The sequence below is a fragment of the Benincasa hispida genome, chromosome 5 (genome assembly GCF_009727055.1).
Source record: "Benincasa hispida cultivar B227 chromosome 5, ASM972705v1, whole genome shotgun sequence".
NCBI lineage: Eukaryota > Viridiplantae > Streptophyta > Magnoliopsida > Cucurbitales > Cucurbitaceae > Benincasa > Benincasa hispida.
The window spans coordinates 57124438-57142061 of record NC_052353.1 but is presented as its reverse complement, the minus strand read 5'-3'; the positions used below and the strand labels follow the sequence as shown (position 1 = coordinate 57142061).

At 35.7% G+C, this 17624-nt stretch overlaps 1 long non-coding RNA gene across 1 annotated transcript; it reads right to left on the bottom strand.

The window, feature by feature from the left end:
• Positions 1 to 9347: 9347 nt before the first annotated feature.
• LOC120078526 lies at positions 9348 to 12320 on the bottom strand. Its single transcript, XR_005482028.1, has 4 exons — positions 12069 to 12320; positions 11460 to 11609; positions 9610 to 9672; positions 9348 to 9457 (listed from the first exon to the last, which is right to left on the bottom strand). It is a non-coding gene; the product is annotated as an uncharacterized LOC120078526 (long non-coding RNA).
• Positions 12321 to 17624: the final 5304 nt, after the last annotated feature.

Genomic DNA, 17624 nt, shown 5'->3' with positions numbered 1-17624 from the left:
TCCAAATTTCAATTCTGTTTTGAACTTCTTTTACAGTCTTGGTGGGTTTTCTGCATTTGTGTTTAATTGTTAAATGCTTGTGTGGATGGCGTTGATGGATGTTTACGGGTTTAATTGCCTCTACTTAAAGCTTTCTTTAATTACAAAGTGTTAATTTGTAAGGGCCCCTGTGTTTTTGAGTTAGTAGAGTCGTTCGTGATGAAGTTTCGAAGCATGGAGATGCAGTTCTTAGTGAAGAAGAAAACCAAGAGTTGGTCGTATCGTGTAGCCTCAGATAAACGATCGTTGGGATTTAACAAGCGATCGTGTAGATTTTCTTTATGATCGTGTAGTATTTACTAAACGATCGTTTAGCTAATGTTAAACGATTGTTTAGCTATGGGGTATAGCGTTTACTCTATCGCATAGCATTGGTTGCTCGATCGCGTAGACACTGGAGGTAGACGATTGTAGTGAGATCATTTGATGCTCATCATTTAATAAAAGGCGCGCGCTAGAAGATCGTGTAGTTAGCATGCCTCATCGCATAGTTACTACCCACACGATCACGCAGTATACGATACGAAGACATTCGCTAAGTGATCGTTTAAATGATGGTGCTTTGCCGCATCATAGTCGTTTAGACAATCGTGTAAGGTTTGCGTTGTTTGGAGCGCACTAGACGATCACGTACCTCGTGTTTCATCTCTTAGGAAAAGGTACACAATATTTGCTAAATGATCGTTTAGCTATGGGAGCATTGGTAAGCGATATAGCAAATTATTCTTTCGTGTAGACGATTGTAGGGAGCTTGGTGCACGATGAGTGGAGATGCATTGCTTCACCCGAATGGTTCAAGACCCGGTTCGCCTATTTGAACCAAAGACTCCTTGGTTTTGTAATAGTTAGCTTGTTTTTTGAGGATTTAAGGAAATTTTACCCAGTTCATCATCATTTGTTTATTATACATGTGATTTATGGCATTTATATGGCAAAGTGTTTGACATATAGTTTAAAACCCACCTTAGGTTGTGCAATTATTCATACATCATGTATTATAAATGTTATAATATTGCATGAAGAAATTACGTGAAAGCATGTGCCTGCATCATAAAATATAAGAGTTATATTATGCATGCAGTGAGCATTATCATGCATCATCCTTTTATTATAAGTGTTATAGTCTAAGGGTGAATGGAAGCATGCTTTGCTTATTTTTGTTGCTATTTTGTATAAGCGTTATATAAAAAAGATAGCAAAGAATGTACAATGCATTGAGCATGACACTTAGGCTGTTTATAATCATTATGAATACCTTACATGTGTTAGCTTTGCATTGTGGTTTTGATTGTTTCCATTTGTAAGTGTTATAAAGGAAATTAGAACTAAAATCAAAGAAAGAGTTGCATGCGAACTTAGGATGAACTCAAGTTTTTTTAAAAGGTTTTAAAATTTGATTGAGATAAACCTAAGTTCAAATAGTTCTAAAGAATTTAGTAACCTAGATTAATCTTTTAAAATCAGTTTAATAAGATTAAATTGATTGGCATAAAAAATTAAATTTGTTTTAAATCTATCTATAAAGGACCTTTTGTCTAAGGTGGGTTCTGTCTAGGCTGGGATTCTTAAGCTGATAGAAACGGAACACCCCTACCTGGGAACCTACCTAGAAAGGTGAATTAGATAATTTTCTATAAGCATGCGACAATTGGTCAAAGACTCTGTTAAAGAGTTTAATGGATGATGATTAAAAGTTGTTTTACAATCCAAGGTAAAAGTTACTCTTGGGCAAACCTAAAAGTCACTTAGTTAAAATCCTTAGCCATATTTTTTCTAAGTAAACTAAACCCTAGGTTATAAAATACTCAGTGGGAGGAAGAGATGTATCTGATATGTCTATGATTCCACTCACGTTCTCCCTGTATGTTCATACCATGAGATTCATGCTTGGCCTCGTGGTGCCCTAGGAGCTTCCCCCTTCGGATGGTGTTTGCATGAGTCAATATCAAGGTGGACGGAGAGAGTGTTTATAGTAAGTGGGTGAAGTGTATGTGTCAACACGTCCTATGATCTCTATCATTGGTTCACACCGTTAGATCATTTTGTACTCCCTTGTGATGCCCTAGGAGCGTCCTCCCTTCGGATGGGTTCCGTACAGTTGGTCAAGATCAAGGTAAACTCCAGAAATGGATAGGGTCGTTATAGGTTTTGCCCCAATCAGATTTTTTCCCTTTGGATTGGCTGTTTGGGCGGATCTCTAGGGCCTAAAATGGCGGGTCACACTTACGGAAGTTGTTAAGTAAGTTAATGATCTCTTGACCAAATCAATGATGGCTAGTCGTTGTAGGAGCAAGAGTTGCTCTGGTATTAATGACTAGTTGAAAACTTCTCAATTCAAAGGAGGAATAATTGACCTCCCTTCGGCAGGTTTTGTCTTAAACCTTTGAAGCGTCATTGCGAAACTAGATGTCACACGGGGTTCATGTTAGTTTTGTTAAAACCTTATTGGATGTTGTTTGTTTTACAACGAGTATTTTCTTAAAACCTAACGTAGGTCAATGTATTTTTTTTCAGCAACTCGTTAGTATTTCTATTTAGTGCTTTTAATATGACCGAACATATATTAGAAAGAATCGTGTGAAACGTATTTCGTGACAAACGACCTCGAATTTTTCATGGTTGAGGAATGTTCTTAAGTCCCGACTTGATGCATCGTGAAGTGTTCGTAAGGCATATGAGGTGTGGATGAAGGCTAATTCATTGGCCTGACTTCACATTTTGGCTAACAAACCTGATGTTTTGGCCAAAAGGGTTGAGAACATAGTCATTGCATGCGAGATCATGGACTCGTCGCAAGATTTGTTTGAACATCAGTTCTTACCTTTCGAGCACAAAGGGATGGATGACAAAACTAGTAGTGTCAGTTGTTCTGACACTGATCCCACTACTCTCCGAAAGAGGAGAAAAGACAGTAAATTTGATTTATTGGTCTTGGAGACGTGTTTGGTAGAGAATGATGATTCTACCAGGATCCTAGATTTGGGTGTTACCAATCATATCAGTTTCTCTTACCAAGGATTCAGTTCCTGGCAAACGTTGCCATAGGGAGAGATGACTCTACGAGTTGGTACTAGTGGGGTTGTTTCAACTATTGTTGTAGGCAGGCTGAACTTATTTGTTGACAAGAAACGTTATCTGTAACTGGATAATGTTTTCATAGTTCCTCATATTAAGAGGAACTTAATCTCGGTTTCTTGTCTCATTGAACTAGGGTATACCGTCTCTTTTTCTAAGAATAAAGTGTTTATTTTCAAGAATGGAATGGAGATTGTTTATGGTTCAATGGAAAGTAACTTATATATACTAAGGCCATTAGTCATAAAAGCCTTGTTTCACACTGAAATGTTCAGTACGGCAACAACAGCTAAAAGACCAAAGGTTTCTCCTAAGGAAAACGGCCATCTTTGGCATCTAAGGTTAGGTCACATCAACCTCAATATGATTGACAAGTTGGTGAAAAGTGGACATCTAAAGAGTTTAGAAGAAAACTCCTTGCTAGTATGTAAATCATGCCTCGAAGGCAAGATGACTAAACGACCTTTTACTGGAAAAGGTTATAGAGCCAAGAAAGCCTTGGAGCTTGTACATTCAGACCTCTGTGGTCCGATGAGTGTTAGAGCTCGAGGTGGGTATGAATATTTCATATCTTTCATAGATGATTATTCAAGGTACGGGTATCTCTACCTAATGCAACGTAAGTCTGAAGCCCTGAGTATAAGACTGGAGTTGATTACTTGTTAGGTAAGAAGATAAAAATACTACGATCTGATCGTGGTAGAAAGTATATGGACCTCCAATTCCAGAACTATAGGATAGAACATGGGATTGCATCCCAACTCTCGGCCCCAGGTACAGCTGAGCAGAATGATGTATCAGAAATAGGAAACAGAACCTTGTTTGACATAGTTCGGTCTATGATGGGTTATACTCATCTTCCAGACTCATTTTGGGGTTTTGCAATGGAGACTGTATGTTATATCCTGAACAACATTCCCTCGAAAAGTGTTTTTGAAACACCTTTTGAGCTGTGGAGAGGCAGTAAAGATAGTTAACGCCACTTCAGGATTTGGGATTCTTCAGCACATGTGCTTGTGACTAACCTAAAGAAGTTGGAACCGGGTTCAAAGGTTTGCATCTTTGTAGGCTACCTCAAGGAAACGAGAAGTGGATACTTCTATGATCCGAGTGAGAACAAAATGTTTGTTTCTACAAATACTATCTTCTTAGAAGAATACCACATAAGGGATCATAAGCCACAGAGTAAGCTCGTTTTGCATGAGATTTTCAGTGAGACTGAGACTACTGAGGGTTCAACAAGAGTTGTTGAACAGACTGGCAGATCAACAAGAGTTATTGAGGTCGGTACATTTCGTCAACCAGCTCAACAGTTAAGACTGCCTCGACGTAGTGGGAGGGTTATGAACCCACTAAATCGCTACATGGGTTTAACTGAAGCCCACAGCGTCATTTCGAATGATAGGGTAATGGATCCGTTGTCTTTTAAGAAAGCAATGGAGGATGTTGACAAGGATGAATGGGTTAAGGCCATGAACCAGGAAATGGAGTCTATGTACTTCAACAACGTTTAGAAGCTAGTTGATCCATGTGATGGGGTAAGACCTATTGGGTGTAAGTGGATCTATAAGCGAAAGAGTGGTGTAGATGGAAAGGTACAAACCTTTAAGGTTCGACTCGTGGCAAAGGGTTATACCCAAGTCGAGGGAGTTGACTATGAGGAAACTTTCTCACCTTTTGTCATGCTCAAGTCTATCAGGATACTCCTGTCCATAGCCACAATTTATGATTATGAGATATCGCAAATGGACGTCAAGACTCATATCACTTATGGCATGATCCACTTGTATATCTCATATACATGCTTAAGTTTACATACGATAACCATGGAGCTTTGTTTATTGGATATTGCACATGTTTTTTATTGTATTGTACATTTGTCTCCCGAGGCATTAGGATAAGTGGGAGATTGTTGGGATTGGTGTCCTAATTCTCCCAGAGTCTCGTTGTTTGTAATTATACACATTATTTTATGAATAAAATAATTTTTATTTCATTCTGGCATTTACTCATATCCAATAAACAAAGCTCCATGGTTATCGTATGTAAACTTAAGCATGTATATGAGATATACAAGTGGATCATGCCTTAAGTGATAACTTAAATAGGTCTGTAGTATAAGAATTAAGGTGGGATACCGATCCTGGTGACACTACGGATATGGCTCACTTTGTAGAGATTTGCAAGTGTTGTAAACTACTATAGATGGTAGATCCTAACCATTCATGTGGAGACATGCAAACAGGGGTGTCCTATACAAAGAGTTTGTATAAGACTGAACCACGAGATGACTAGACTCTGTACATAACGCCATTGATACTGGAGACCTACATCTCACCTAAACGACCATGGATGTCACGACCTCAATCCTGAGTGTTTTGGGAATTTCTGCCTTTAAGGCTAATCCTTTGATTAGTATGGGTGAGAGTGGCAGATTGACAACTCAACATGCCTACCTTTTTTGGGACTTGTTTGATTTGGGAGTTGGGAACTCACTTACACAAGATGGAATTCACTCCTTCCCCGAAGCAGAGGAAAGTAAATAGATTGCTCCCTTAAGGGCTGATTCCGGGGCTTGAACATAGTGGCCACAACTTCTCTTTGGAAGAGAGGACTCAGTCATAGTAGGATTATAAATTATGTTCATTAGAGGGATCATAGTACTTAAGGAGTTAGATGTAACTACAGGAGCATAATAGTTATTGGTTGAGTTGTACTTACAAGCGATCTATGAAGGGTTATCACACTGTTGATTGGTTAAGATGGACACATAATATATCTGTGATAAGGAGAGTTCAGTTGTCAGTCTTTAGTGGAGTGTCTGGCAGTTAACGGATGGTGGATCTTGTGAGTAAAGAGTTTAACCAGTTATTCACGTACCGTTGGAGCTTCGAGCTATAGATCCATAAGGTCCCCTTGGTAGCTCAATGGATTCAAGTTGAGAATCAGTTCTTGGTGTTGATTTGTAATGTCCAAATTGACAAAAGGTAATTCTATTATATATGATATGATCGATGTGATGTATGAGATACATTAAGTGCCATGGAATAGAAAAAGAACTATGGTTTATATGTTTCATGAGATGAAATATTAAAACTATAGGTTATAAATATAGTATGCTAAGTTAGTTCTCATATATATTTATAATATTAATTATCGGATAATTATCTCTTTTTCTCTAATAACTAATTGAGTGGGAGGTTATTGGTGGTTTCATGGTAACCGTGAGATAAAAGGAAAAAAATCCTAAATTTAATAGTTGTTGAAGTGAGATTTCCATTCTCGAAAATTACTCACAGAAAGACTGTCAAATAAATTCAATTTGCTAAACGATAGCTTGAAGAGACTAGACGATTGTGGAGTGTTACTCAGTTGGCCGATGAGCTAAACAATCGTGCATCTTTTGCTAAACGATCGCATAGCGCGTTTGTTAAATGATTAGGCATTGTCTATATGATAGACCTTGTCATTTCCCACTTGCTCAATCGTTTACACGATTGTTCTTCCTCCGGTCTCATCCTCTAACCAAGTCCACATAGAGCTCACACTTTTGGATTCTCACACCAAGAATACCAATGCAACCATTGTGGTGGTGTCATACTCAACTCAACATTGTTGAGGTTTATCAAAGGTCGTTCGTTGCATCTGCGGTGTTCATGTGGTTGTTGCCAATAGTTCATGATCTTGGAGATCGCTGAGTTCAAGCGTTTGTGTGCTGCAGTATTAGACTCTGTTAGAGCGTTCGTGATAGAAGGTGTTGAAGATGAGTCTTCAAAGGTATGTTAATTGTATCCCTTGATCTTTAGAAAAGCATGTTGTAATTTCGTTTTGTGCATGACCGTTTGTTTCCGTTTCTACTGTAATTGTTAATGTTCATATATGATTGAAATTTGGAACGATCCTTCCGCTGCTCATGGAAATCTTCATGTCTGATTTTCTTTAGTTGATGAAACTGGTACTTCACATCCTTCTCAAGAGTTGAGAGCACCTTGACATAGTAAGGGAGTTGTGCAACAGACCGACCGATACATGTTTTTAACAAAAACTTAAGTCATCATACCAGGTGATGGCTTAGAGAATTCATTAACTTTTAAACAAGCAATGGAAGATGTGCATAAAGACTAGTGGATTAAAGCCATCAACCTTAAAATGGAGTCAATGTACTTCAATTTAGTCTAGGATCTTGAAGATCAACCAAAAGGGATAAAACCCATCGGTTGCAAGTGGATCTACAAGAGAAAACGAGACCAAGCTGGTAAGAAACAGACTTATAAAGCTAGGCTTATAGCAAAGGGTTCACCCAAAGACAGGGGGTAGACTATGAAAAAATATTCTCTCCGGTTGTCATGATAAAGTCTATAAGGATACTCTTGTCCATAGTTGCAATTTATGATTATGAAATCTGGCAAATGGATGAACCAGAAGGGTTTATACAACAAGGTCAAGGGCAAAAGGTTTGCAAGCTTAATAGATCCATTTATGGATTGAAACAAGCGTCTCGATCCTAGAATATGAGATTTGACATTGTGATCAAATCTTATTGAACAAAATGTTGACGAACCTTGTGTTTACAAGAAGATTATCAACAAAACTGTAGTTTTTCTAGTTCTGTATGTTGATGATATTCTACTCATAGGAAATGATGTAGAATTTCTGGCTAACGTCAAGAGATAGCTTGGTACGCAATTCCAAATGATATATTTGGGAGAAGCGCAGTATGTTCTTGAGATCCAAATAGTTCGGAACCAATAATAGAATTTTAGCATTATCTCAGGCATCTTATATAGATAAGATGTTGTCTAGATATAACATGAAAAATTCCAAGAAAGGTATATTACCATTCAGACATGGAATTCATATGTCTAAGGAACAATGTCCTAAGACACCTCAAGAGGTTAAGGTTATGAAACGAATTCCATATGCATCAGCGGTAGGGAGTTTAATGTATGCCATGTTGTGTACTCATCCCGATATATGCTATGCAGTTGAATTGTTAGCAGATATCAATCCAATCCTAGATATGATCATTGGACTGCCATTAAAAACATCCTTAAGTATCTTGGAGAACGAGAGACTATATACTCGTGTATGGTGCTAAGCATCTGATCCTTACTGGATACATTGATTAAGACTTCCAGACTGATGTGGATTCAAGGAAATCAACTCTGGGGTCAGTTTTCACTCTAAATGGATGATCAATAGTCTAGAGAAGTATCAAGCAAAGTTGTGTTGCTGACTCCACAATGGAAGCTAAGTATGTAGCTGCAAGTGAAGCAGCAAAAGAAGCAGTATGACTCAGAAAGTTCCTGACTGATTTGGAAGTAGTTCCACATATGCACCTACCGATCACCCTATATTGTGATTCTTGGGGTTGGTGTCTAAATCTCATAGGGTCCTATAGTTTGTAAATGTTTTTTTCTAACAAACTCATTGTTTATTTAATAAAATATATGATATTTTATTCCATATTTATAGTTGCATTAACAACAAACAAATAAACTAACATCCAAGGTTATCTTGTAGCTTAAACATGTATGTAGAGACATACGGGTGGATCATGTTTTAAGTGATAACCTAAATGGTCTATAGTAGAGGGATCAATGGTACTTAAGGAGTTAGATGTAACTATAGGGCCAAAATTAATTTTGGCCCAGCCGTACTTACGAGCAATTTGTGTAGGGTCATCGTACTGTTGATTGGTTATATCCAATGGACACAAAAATATATTTGTGGTGCGAAGAATGCAGTTATCGATCTTTAGTAGAGTGCCCGACAGTTAATGGTTAATGAATAATTTAATTAAAAAGTTTGATTAATTATTCATATATTGTTGGAGCTTCAAACTACAAGTCCATAAGGTCCCCTTGGTAGCTCAATAGGATTAAATGAGAATCAGTTTTTGGATTAATTTGAATTGTTCAAATTAATTGGAGGATTTAATTATATATGATATAATTAAGTTATTTTAATTATATATGATATAATTATTATAATGTATTTGATACATTATAGCATTTGAGAGAGGAAATAAATATTTGAATAAGATTCAAATATTAATTATATGAATTGGATTCATATTCGTTAAATTTAATATAAATATGATTCATATTAAATGTCATATGAGAGAGAAAAGAAACTATAAGTTGTATTGTATATGATACAATATTAAAACTATAGATTGTATGTTATATTTGATAACATATGATTTAATATATATATTACATGATAAGTTAGTTGTTATATATATATATAGAGAGAGAGAGAGAGAGCTCTTTTTCTCCACCCACATAAGTGGGTGGTTTTTTTTATGGGCATTTGATATGAGAGAATCTCTTTCATCATCCTGCAAGAAAGGAAGTCAGATAGATATACATTATTAAACAGAGAAAATAGTGCCCTCTGTAAGTTTCTGTGAAATTCCTTTCCCTCTTCTCTTCTCTCAGTTCATTCTCTCATTCCAAAATAACCAGAGCCCACCACTCCTGAGTTCTTTACCTGAGGATACCAAGGTCGCCATCGTGATAGTGTCCATTTCCAGTTCGAGGGATTCTTGAAGATCTGTCTTCAAAGGTAAAGGTTTCTAAAACCTTATTTTTAAGCATGTTATAATTTAAGTAAATGTATAATTTGTCTTAAGTATGTTGTAATTTAAGTAAATGCATAATTTGTCTTTCTTTTCTGTAAAAATTTCTTTCTATGAAGAATGGGAATTGGAATGATCCCGCTTCCACCGAAGGTTCTCTTCAATGAGATCCTTCAATTGGTATAAGAGCCAGGTTGTTGGTTTACTGATCCCAAATTTCATTTCTTATTGAATTAATTTTTACAATGCTGGTGGGTTTTTCTTTTCTGCATTCTGTTCATGATTCATGCGATGAATGGTATTGTAATAAATGTGGTTTTGTTGATGGATGTTTCGAGATAGGATACTTAGTTTTAAGACTTTATTCTTGTACAAATTTGGTTTGTAAAGGCCCTGTTTTGGGCATATTTGTGCTATAGAGTCTGTATTTAAAGTTTTGAGTTGCTCGTACTGTTCCTGGTGAGCTACAAAGAGGAAATTCAAAGCAATTCTTTGATAAGGAAGAAAGCAGTTCTACAAGATCGTGTAGTTTTTTTTTTTTTTTTTTTTGCTATACGATCGTGTAGCCTTTGCTAAACGGTCGTGTAGCTTATGCTAAATGATCGTATAGCTTGTATAACTTTTGCTACAAGATCATGCAGTAATTTAGTGTAGCCTTTACTACAATGTTTGCTACACGATCACTGCAGAGAGTTCCATGGTGGGCAATTTGGTTCGTGCGGTTCAAGGTCTAGTTTAGTTGTTTCGAACCGGATGGCTCTTATTTTTGTAATAATTAGCCTTTAAGTTCCTTTTAGGTGTCCTATCTTGGTCCATTAACTGTTAGTTTTTAAATACACATATGATGTATGTTTTTTCTTATATGTCATATTGTATGTCATATAGTTTTAAATCCACCATAGGTTATGCATTTATATTCATGCATCAGTTTATATTATAAGTGTTATAATATAATATATGTATATGCATGATTTAAATTATATAGCATGCACATGCATCATATAGTATAAATGTTATAGTATATGTATGCATGCATATATAGCATATCCATGTATCATTATATTATAATTGTTATAATATATGGTTGAATGAATGTATGGAAGTATGCTATAGGATGATTCATTACCTTGTTATATAATTGTTATATATATCAGTAATGAATTGAAATTACATGAAGCATGACACTACCTTAGGTTAATTTATAAATGTTATGATTAACTGAAGTATGTCAAGCATGCAATAAATGTTTTAATTGTTTCATTTATTTATAATTGGTATAACTAAATAAAACTAGAATTAAAATCAATAATTAAGAGTTGTATGCAAACCTTAGGTTATAATCATTTTTTAAAATTGTTTTAAAACATAATTGAGATAGACCTAAGATCACATTTCTAATGAGATAATAAATCTTAGTTTAATCTTTTAATCGGTTTAATAGGATTAAATTGATTTTTAATAAAAGATTAAATATGTAACAAAATGTATCTATAAGGGACCTTTTACCTAAGGTGGGTTTTGTCTAGACTGGAGTACTTAAGTTGTCGGAAACGTCGCACCCTTACCTAAGAACCTGCCTAGAAAGGTAAATTAAATAGATTTGTTACTGTAGGAACTCGTATGAGGAGAACCTTGAGCGCAAGTGGATCGACCAAATTCCATTATTCATTGAATATAAAGTTTACAGTAAACAACAATAAGAAATGCATTTAAAGTCTAAATTACAACATGCTTTACAAGAAAAGGTTTCAAGAAATATCACCTTTGTAGAACCTTTTCTTCACGATTCTCCCTCCAAAATCACCAACTTCTTGAAGATCTTATTCAAGATAACCTCGAACAAAACCCAGACACAACCACAATGGAAACCTTGTTATTCTCGGGGTGAGAACCCATGAGTAGTGGACTCTAACTATTTTGGTTAAGAAGAGAAGGTTAATATGGAGGAAGAAAAAGATTGAGATCTTTCTCAAGAACACAAAAGACACAGAACAGTTCTGTCTTTTTTTTCCTCAATCGTTCAACAACAATGTCGAAGGAGAAGAAGAAAACGACTTTATTTTATTCTTCTTGCCATAAAGAATAACTACCCCCACTAATGTGGATGGAGAGAAAAGATGGGGAAGGGAGTTGTAACTCCCTTCCGTATTATTCAAAATGATAATTATAATATAAATATAAATATGATAACTAACTTATCATATTATATAAATGAAGGACCTCTTTTGACAGAGAACCTTTGAGCAGAAGCGGATCATCCAAATCCCATTTTGATTGAATGCATACATTTACAGTAAAACTATACAGATTATACATAAAACTAAATTATAGCATGCCTTCGAATAATAAATAAAGGTTCAAGTGATTATACCTTTAAAGAACCATTCTTTACGTTAATCCCTCGATCTAACTCATTCACGAACGCGTCGTACAAGTCACGAACTCTCCTCGAAAAGCAGCAAACAAGAACGAGAACTCAAACCAAAAAGGGATACTAGTGACCTTGGTATTATCGGTGTAAGAATCCAGGTGGTTAGAGGGGAGTTTGGAGTTGGAGGAGGAAGACGATCGAGGAATGAACAAAGCTATCGTGTAGATGATCAAATCTATTGCATCGACTTTCTTACTCAATCGTTGAGTCTCTCAAGGAAACCGTATAGAAGACTTTATTACTCGATCGTGAATTTGATCTCTTGGAATAATTAAAATCACATTTTCATTTATCCAAATTTGCCATAAAACCAAATAATTCCCCACAAGGGTGGTTTGAGAGAAAAATGGATAATTATCAAATAATTAATAAATTATAAATAAATATGAATTATGATCTCTTGGAATAATTAAAATCACATTTTCATTTATCCCAAATTTTCCATAAAACCAAATAATTCCCCACTAAGGTGGTTTGAGAGAAAAATGGATAATTATCAAATAATTAATAAATTATAAATAAATATGAATTATGATCTCTTGGAATAATTAAAATCACATTTTCATTTATCCCAAATTTGCCATAAAACCAAATAATTCCCCACTAAGGGTGGTTTGAGAGAAAAATGGATAATTATCAAATAATTAATAAATTATAAATAAATATGATAATTAACTTATCATATTACATTTATAACCTATAGTTTTAATATTGCATCATATACAATATATAAACCATAGTTCTTTTTCTCTATTTTATGGCATTTAATATAAATCATATTTATGTTAAATTTAATAACTATGAATCTTATTCATAAAAAATATATTTGAATCATATTCAAATATTTGTTCCTCATTAAACTATAATGTATCAAATACATTATGTCAATTATATCATATATAATTGAATTAATTGAATTATATCATATATAATTAAATTCTCTCTTATTAATTTGAACATTTCAAATTAACCCAAAAATTGATTATCAACTATATCCATTGAGTTACTAAAGGGACCTTATGGACCTGTAGCTTGAAACTCCAATGGTATGTGAATAACGGATCAAACTCTTTAATCACATTATCCACCATCTATTTAACTGTCGGGCACTCTACTAAAGACCGACAGCTACACTCTTCGCACTACAGATATATTTCTGTGTCCATTAGATATAACCAATCAATAGTACGATGACCATTCACAAATTGCTCGTAAGTACAGCCAAATTACCGTTTTGCCCCTATAGTTACATCTAACTCCTTAGGTACCACTAATCCCTCTAATGAATAATAGATCATAGTACCACTATGACTAAATCCCTCTTGGGCCAAGAGAGGGTGTAGCACCACATTGATCAAGACCCGAAATCAGCCCTTAAGGGAGCAATTTATCTAATTACCCCTGCCTCGAGGAAGGAGTCAATTCCATCTTGTGTAGCTGTGTTTCTAGCTCTCCAATCAGACAAATTCTCAAAATAGAAGGCTTGTTGAGTCGGCAATCTGGCCATTCTCACCTATACAAATCAAAGGACCGTCTTCATAGGCAGGAATTCACAACTCACTCAGGATTCAGGTCATGTTACCTATGGTCATCCTGGTGAAATGTAAGTATCTATTATGAACGGCGTTATATAAGGAGACTAAACATTTCGTGGTCCAGTCTTATACAAAGTCTTTCGTATAGATTATCCCTACTCGCATGTCTAGTACATAAATGATTAGGATCATATCGTTTGTAGCAATTTACAACAATTGTAACACCTACAAAGTGGACCATACTCGTAATGTCACCAGGATAAGGTACCCAACCTTATCCATCTACTACAGACCATTTAAGTTATCACTTAACATGATCCACCTATATGTCTCCACATACATGTTTAAGTTACAAAGATAATCTCAGATGTTAGTTTATTGGTTTGTAGTTAATGCAACTAGAATATCAAATATTTTATAGACAATGAATAAAATATCACATATTTTATTAAATATATAAAGATTTTGTTCAATAACATTTAAAAACTATAGGACTCTACGATATTTAGGCCATCAACCCCAACAGTTATATGCATGCAAGTTTGATCAAAGTATATGAAAGAGTTTAATGGGACTTCAATCAATGTTGTTTAATCATCAAAGAAAAGTGTGGTTTTTTAGAAAATTAAACGTTCACTTAGTTAAAATCAGTAGCCGGGTTTTTCCTAAGTTAATTAACCCTAGGTAAAACACTTAGTGGGAGGAAAATAGGGTATATGATACTTCATTTATCCTCTACGTTTCTCCCTATAAATTTACACCGTGAGATCTACACTCGACCTCGAGGTACCATGGGTGTCCCCCTACGGGTGGCATTTAGGTATATCAATAACAAGGTGAATGGAGAGAGTGTTTATAGTAAGTAGCAGTGAGACGTGTGACAACACATTCCTTGGTCTCTCTCATTAGATTAAATAAACTTTTCATGCATCGCCTCATGGCATCGTGGGTGTCCCCCTAAAAGATGGCAATATTGCATGATGCTTTATTTGATCTCTAGAAATGGATAGGGTTGCTTTAGTTTCATGTCTCAATCGGGTTTTCTCTATGGTTGGCTCATTGAGGCAGAACTCTAAAACCTAAAATGAGAGGTTACACTTACAAGAATTGTTAAGCAAGTTAACAGATTCTGGACCGAATAATGGTGACTGTTAGTCACAGTAATAATGTGTTGTTTCTGTCTAATGGTTGAGAATGTCTCATTTCAGTGAAGGACTACTTGATCACCCTACGTTGACTTTTGTCCTGCCTCACTGAAACATCATTGCAAAATTAGATATAACTTAGAGTACATTGAAATTTTGCTAAAACTGATTGCTTTTTTTAGGGGTTTAATGCAAAGTAAATTAATTGTAAATAGTTTGTTCCTTTTCAACAATTATTTTATTATGGCTACAACTACGTTAAACTTACTCGCCGCAGATAAATTAACGGGAGAAAATTACACTAGTTGGAAAAACACAATCAACACAATACCGATCATGAAGATCTTCGTTTTGTCCTCATGGAGAATTATCCTCCTATTCCAACTCTCAATGCTTCTCAAAATATTCGAAAAGCTTACGAACATTGGACACGGGAAAACGATAAGGCCCAAGCGTATATCTTGGCAAGTCTTAACGAAATCTTGGCCAAAAAGCATGAGCCCATGCTTACATCCCGTGAGATTATGGAGTCCCTAAGGGGAATGTTCGGACTACTGTCCGCACAACTCAGGCATGACGCTCTAAAACGCATCTTCAACGCCCATATGCAAGAAGAGGCATCTATTCAAGAACATGTTCTCAACATGATGGTCCACTTCAATGTGGTGGAGATGAATGGGTATGGAATCGATGAAGCCAGTCAGGTTAGCTTTATTTTGGAATCTTTGCCTGAAAGTTTCCTCCACTTTCATAGCAATGTTGTTTTGAACAGGATTCACTACAACTTGACCACTTTTTTAATGAGCTACAAACTTGCCAATCCTTGATGAAAAGCAAGGAACAGAAGGGTGAAGTAAATGTTACTTCATCTTCTAAGAAGTTCCACAGAGGTTTGACCTCTGAGACTAAGTCTATACCTTCTTCCTCCGGCACCAAAAAATGGAAGAATAAAAAGGGTGGAAAGGGGAAAGCTAACCCTATAGTTTCTGCTCAAAGGGGTAAAAGACCGATCAAGGCTGCAAAGGGAATCTGTTTCCATTGCAACCTAGATGGGAATTTCAAAAGGAACTGCCCCAAATATTTGGCAGAAAAGAAGAAGGCCAGGCAATGTAAATATGATTTACTTGTATTGGAAACCTGCTTAGTGGAGAATGATTATTCTGCCTGGATTATAGATTCTGGGGCCACTAACCATGTTTATTCTTCATTTCAGGGAATTAGTTCCTAGCGGCAACTAAATGCTGGTAAGATGACAATGCGGGTTGGAACTGGGTACGTCATCTCAGTTGTGGCAGTAAGAGGTCTCTAATTGACTTTACATAACAAATTTCTTATTTTAGAAAATGTATATGTAATTCCTAATTTAAAAAGGAACCTTAGTTCTGTAGAGTGTTTGGTTGAACAATCTTATACTATCAATTACTTTTAAATAAAGTGTTTATTTCTAGGAATGGTATTGATATTTATTCTGCAAAACTGGAAAACAATCTTTATGTGCTAAGACCATTAGCAACTAACACCCTCTATAACATAAAAATGTTTAAGACTGCAGTAACTCAACATAAAATGCTTAAAATTTATCCTAAAGAAAATGCCCAATTTTGGCACTTGAGACTAGGATACATCAATCTAAATAGGATTGAGAGATTGGTGAAGAATGGACTTCTAAGTGAGTTAGAAGAAAAATCTTTACTTATGTGTGAGTCTTGCCTTGAATGCAAAATGACTAAAAGACCTTTTACTGGAAAGGATTACAAGGCCAAAGAATCTCTAGAGCTAATACATTCAGACCTCTGTGGTCCGATGAATGTCAAAAAAATGGGAGGTTATGATATTTCATCACCTTTACTGATGATTATTCAAGATATGGGTATATTTATTTAATGCAAAATAAGTCTGAATCTTTTGAAAAGTTCAAAGAATTCAAGGCTGAAGTTGAAAATGCATTAAACAAAACGATTAAAACATTTCGATCCAATCGAGGTGGAGAGTTCATGGATTTAAAATTCCAGAACTATTTGATAGAACATGGAATAGTATCCCAACTCTAAGCACCTGGTACACCTCAGTAGAATGGTGTATCAGAAAGAAGAAATCAAACCATATTGAACATGGTTCGATCAATGATGAGTTACACTTCCTTACCTGACTCGTTTTGGGGTTATGCAGTAGAGACTGCAGCGTACATCCGGAACTACGTTCTATCCAAGAGTGTTGCTAGAACACCTTTGGAATTATGGAATGGTCGTAAAGCTAGTTTACGCCATTTCAGAATTTGGGGTTGCCCAGCACACGTGCTCGAGGCTAATCCTAAGAAATTGGAACCACGTTCAAAATTATGTCTATTTGTAGGCTATCCCAAAGGAACAAGAGGTGGTTACTTCTTTGATCCTAAAGAAAACAAAGTGTTTGTATCAACAAATGCTACTTTTCTTGAAGAAGACCACATAAGGGAGCACAAGCCCCGAAGTAAGATTATGTTGAATGAAATTTCCAAAGAAACTACTGAATTTTCAACAAGAGTTGTTGAAGAACCTAGTACCTAAACAAAAGTTATTGAAGTAGGATCATCCAGTAGGCCAAACCCACCTCAAGTGTTTAAGGAACCTTGGCGTAATGGGAGAGTTGAAAAACCACTTGTTCGCTATATGGGTTTAACAGAAATCCTGGCTATGGTAGCTGATGGCAAAGTTGAGGATCCATTGTCTTACAAGAAAGCAATGGAAGATATTGAAAAAGATGGATAGATCAAAGCGATGGATCTCGAAATGGAGTCTATGTACTTTAATCTCGTATAGGATCTTATAGATCAACCT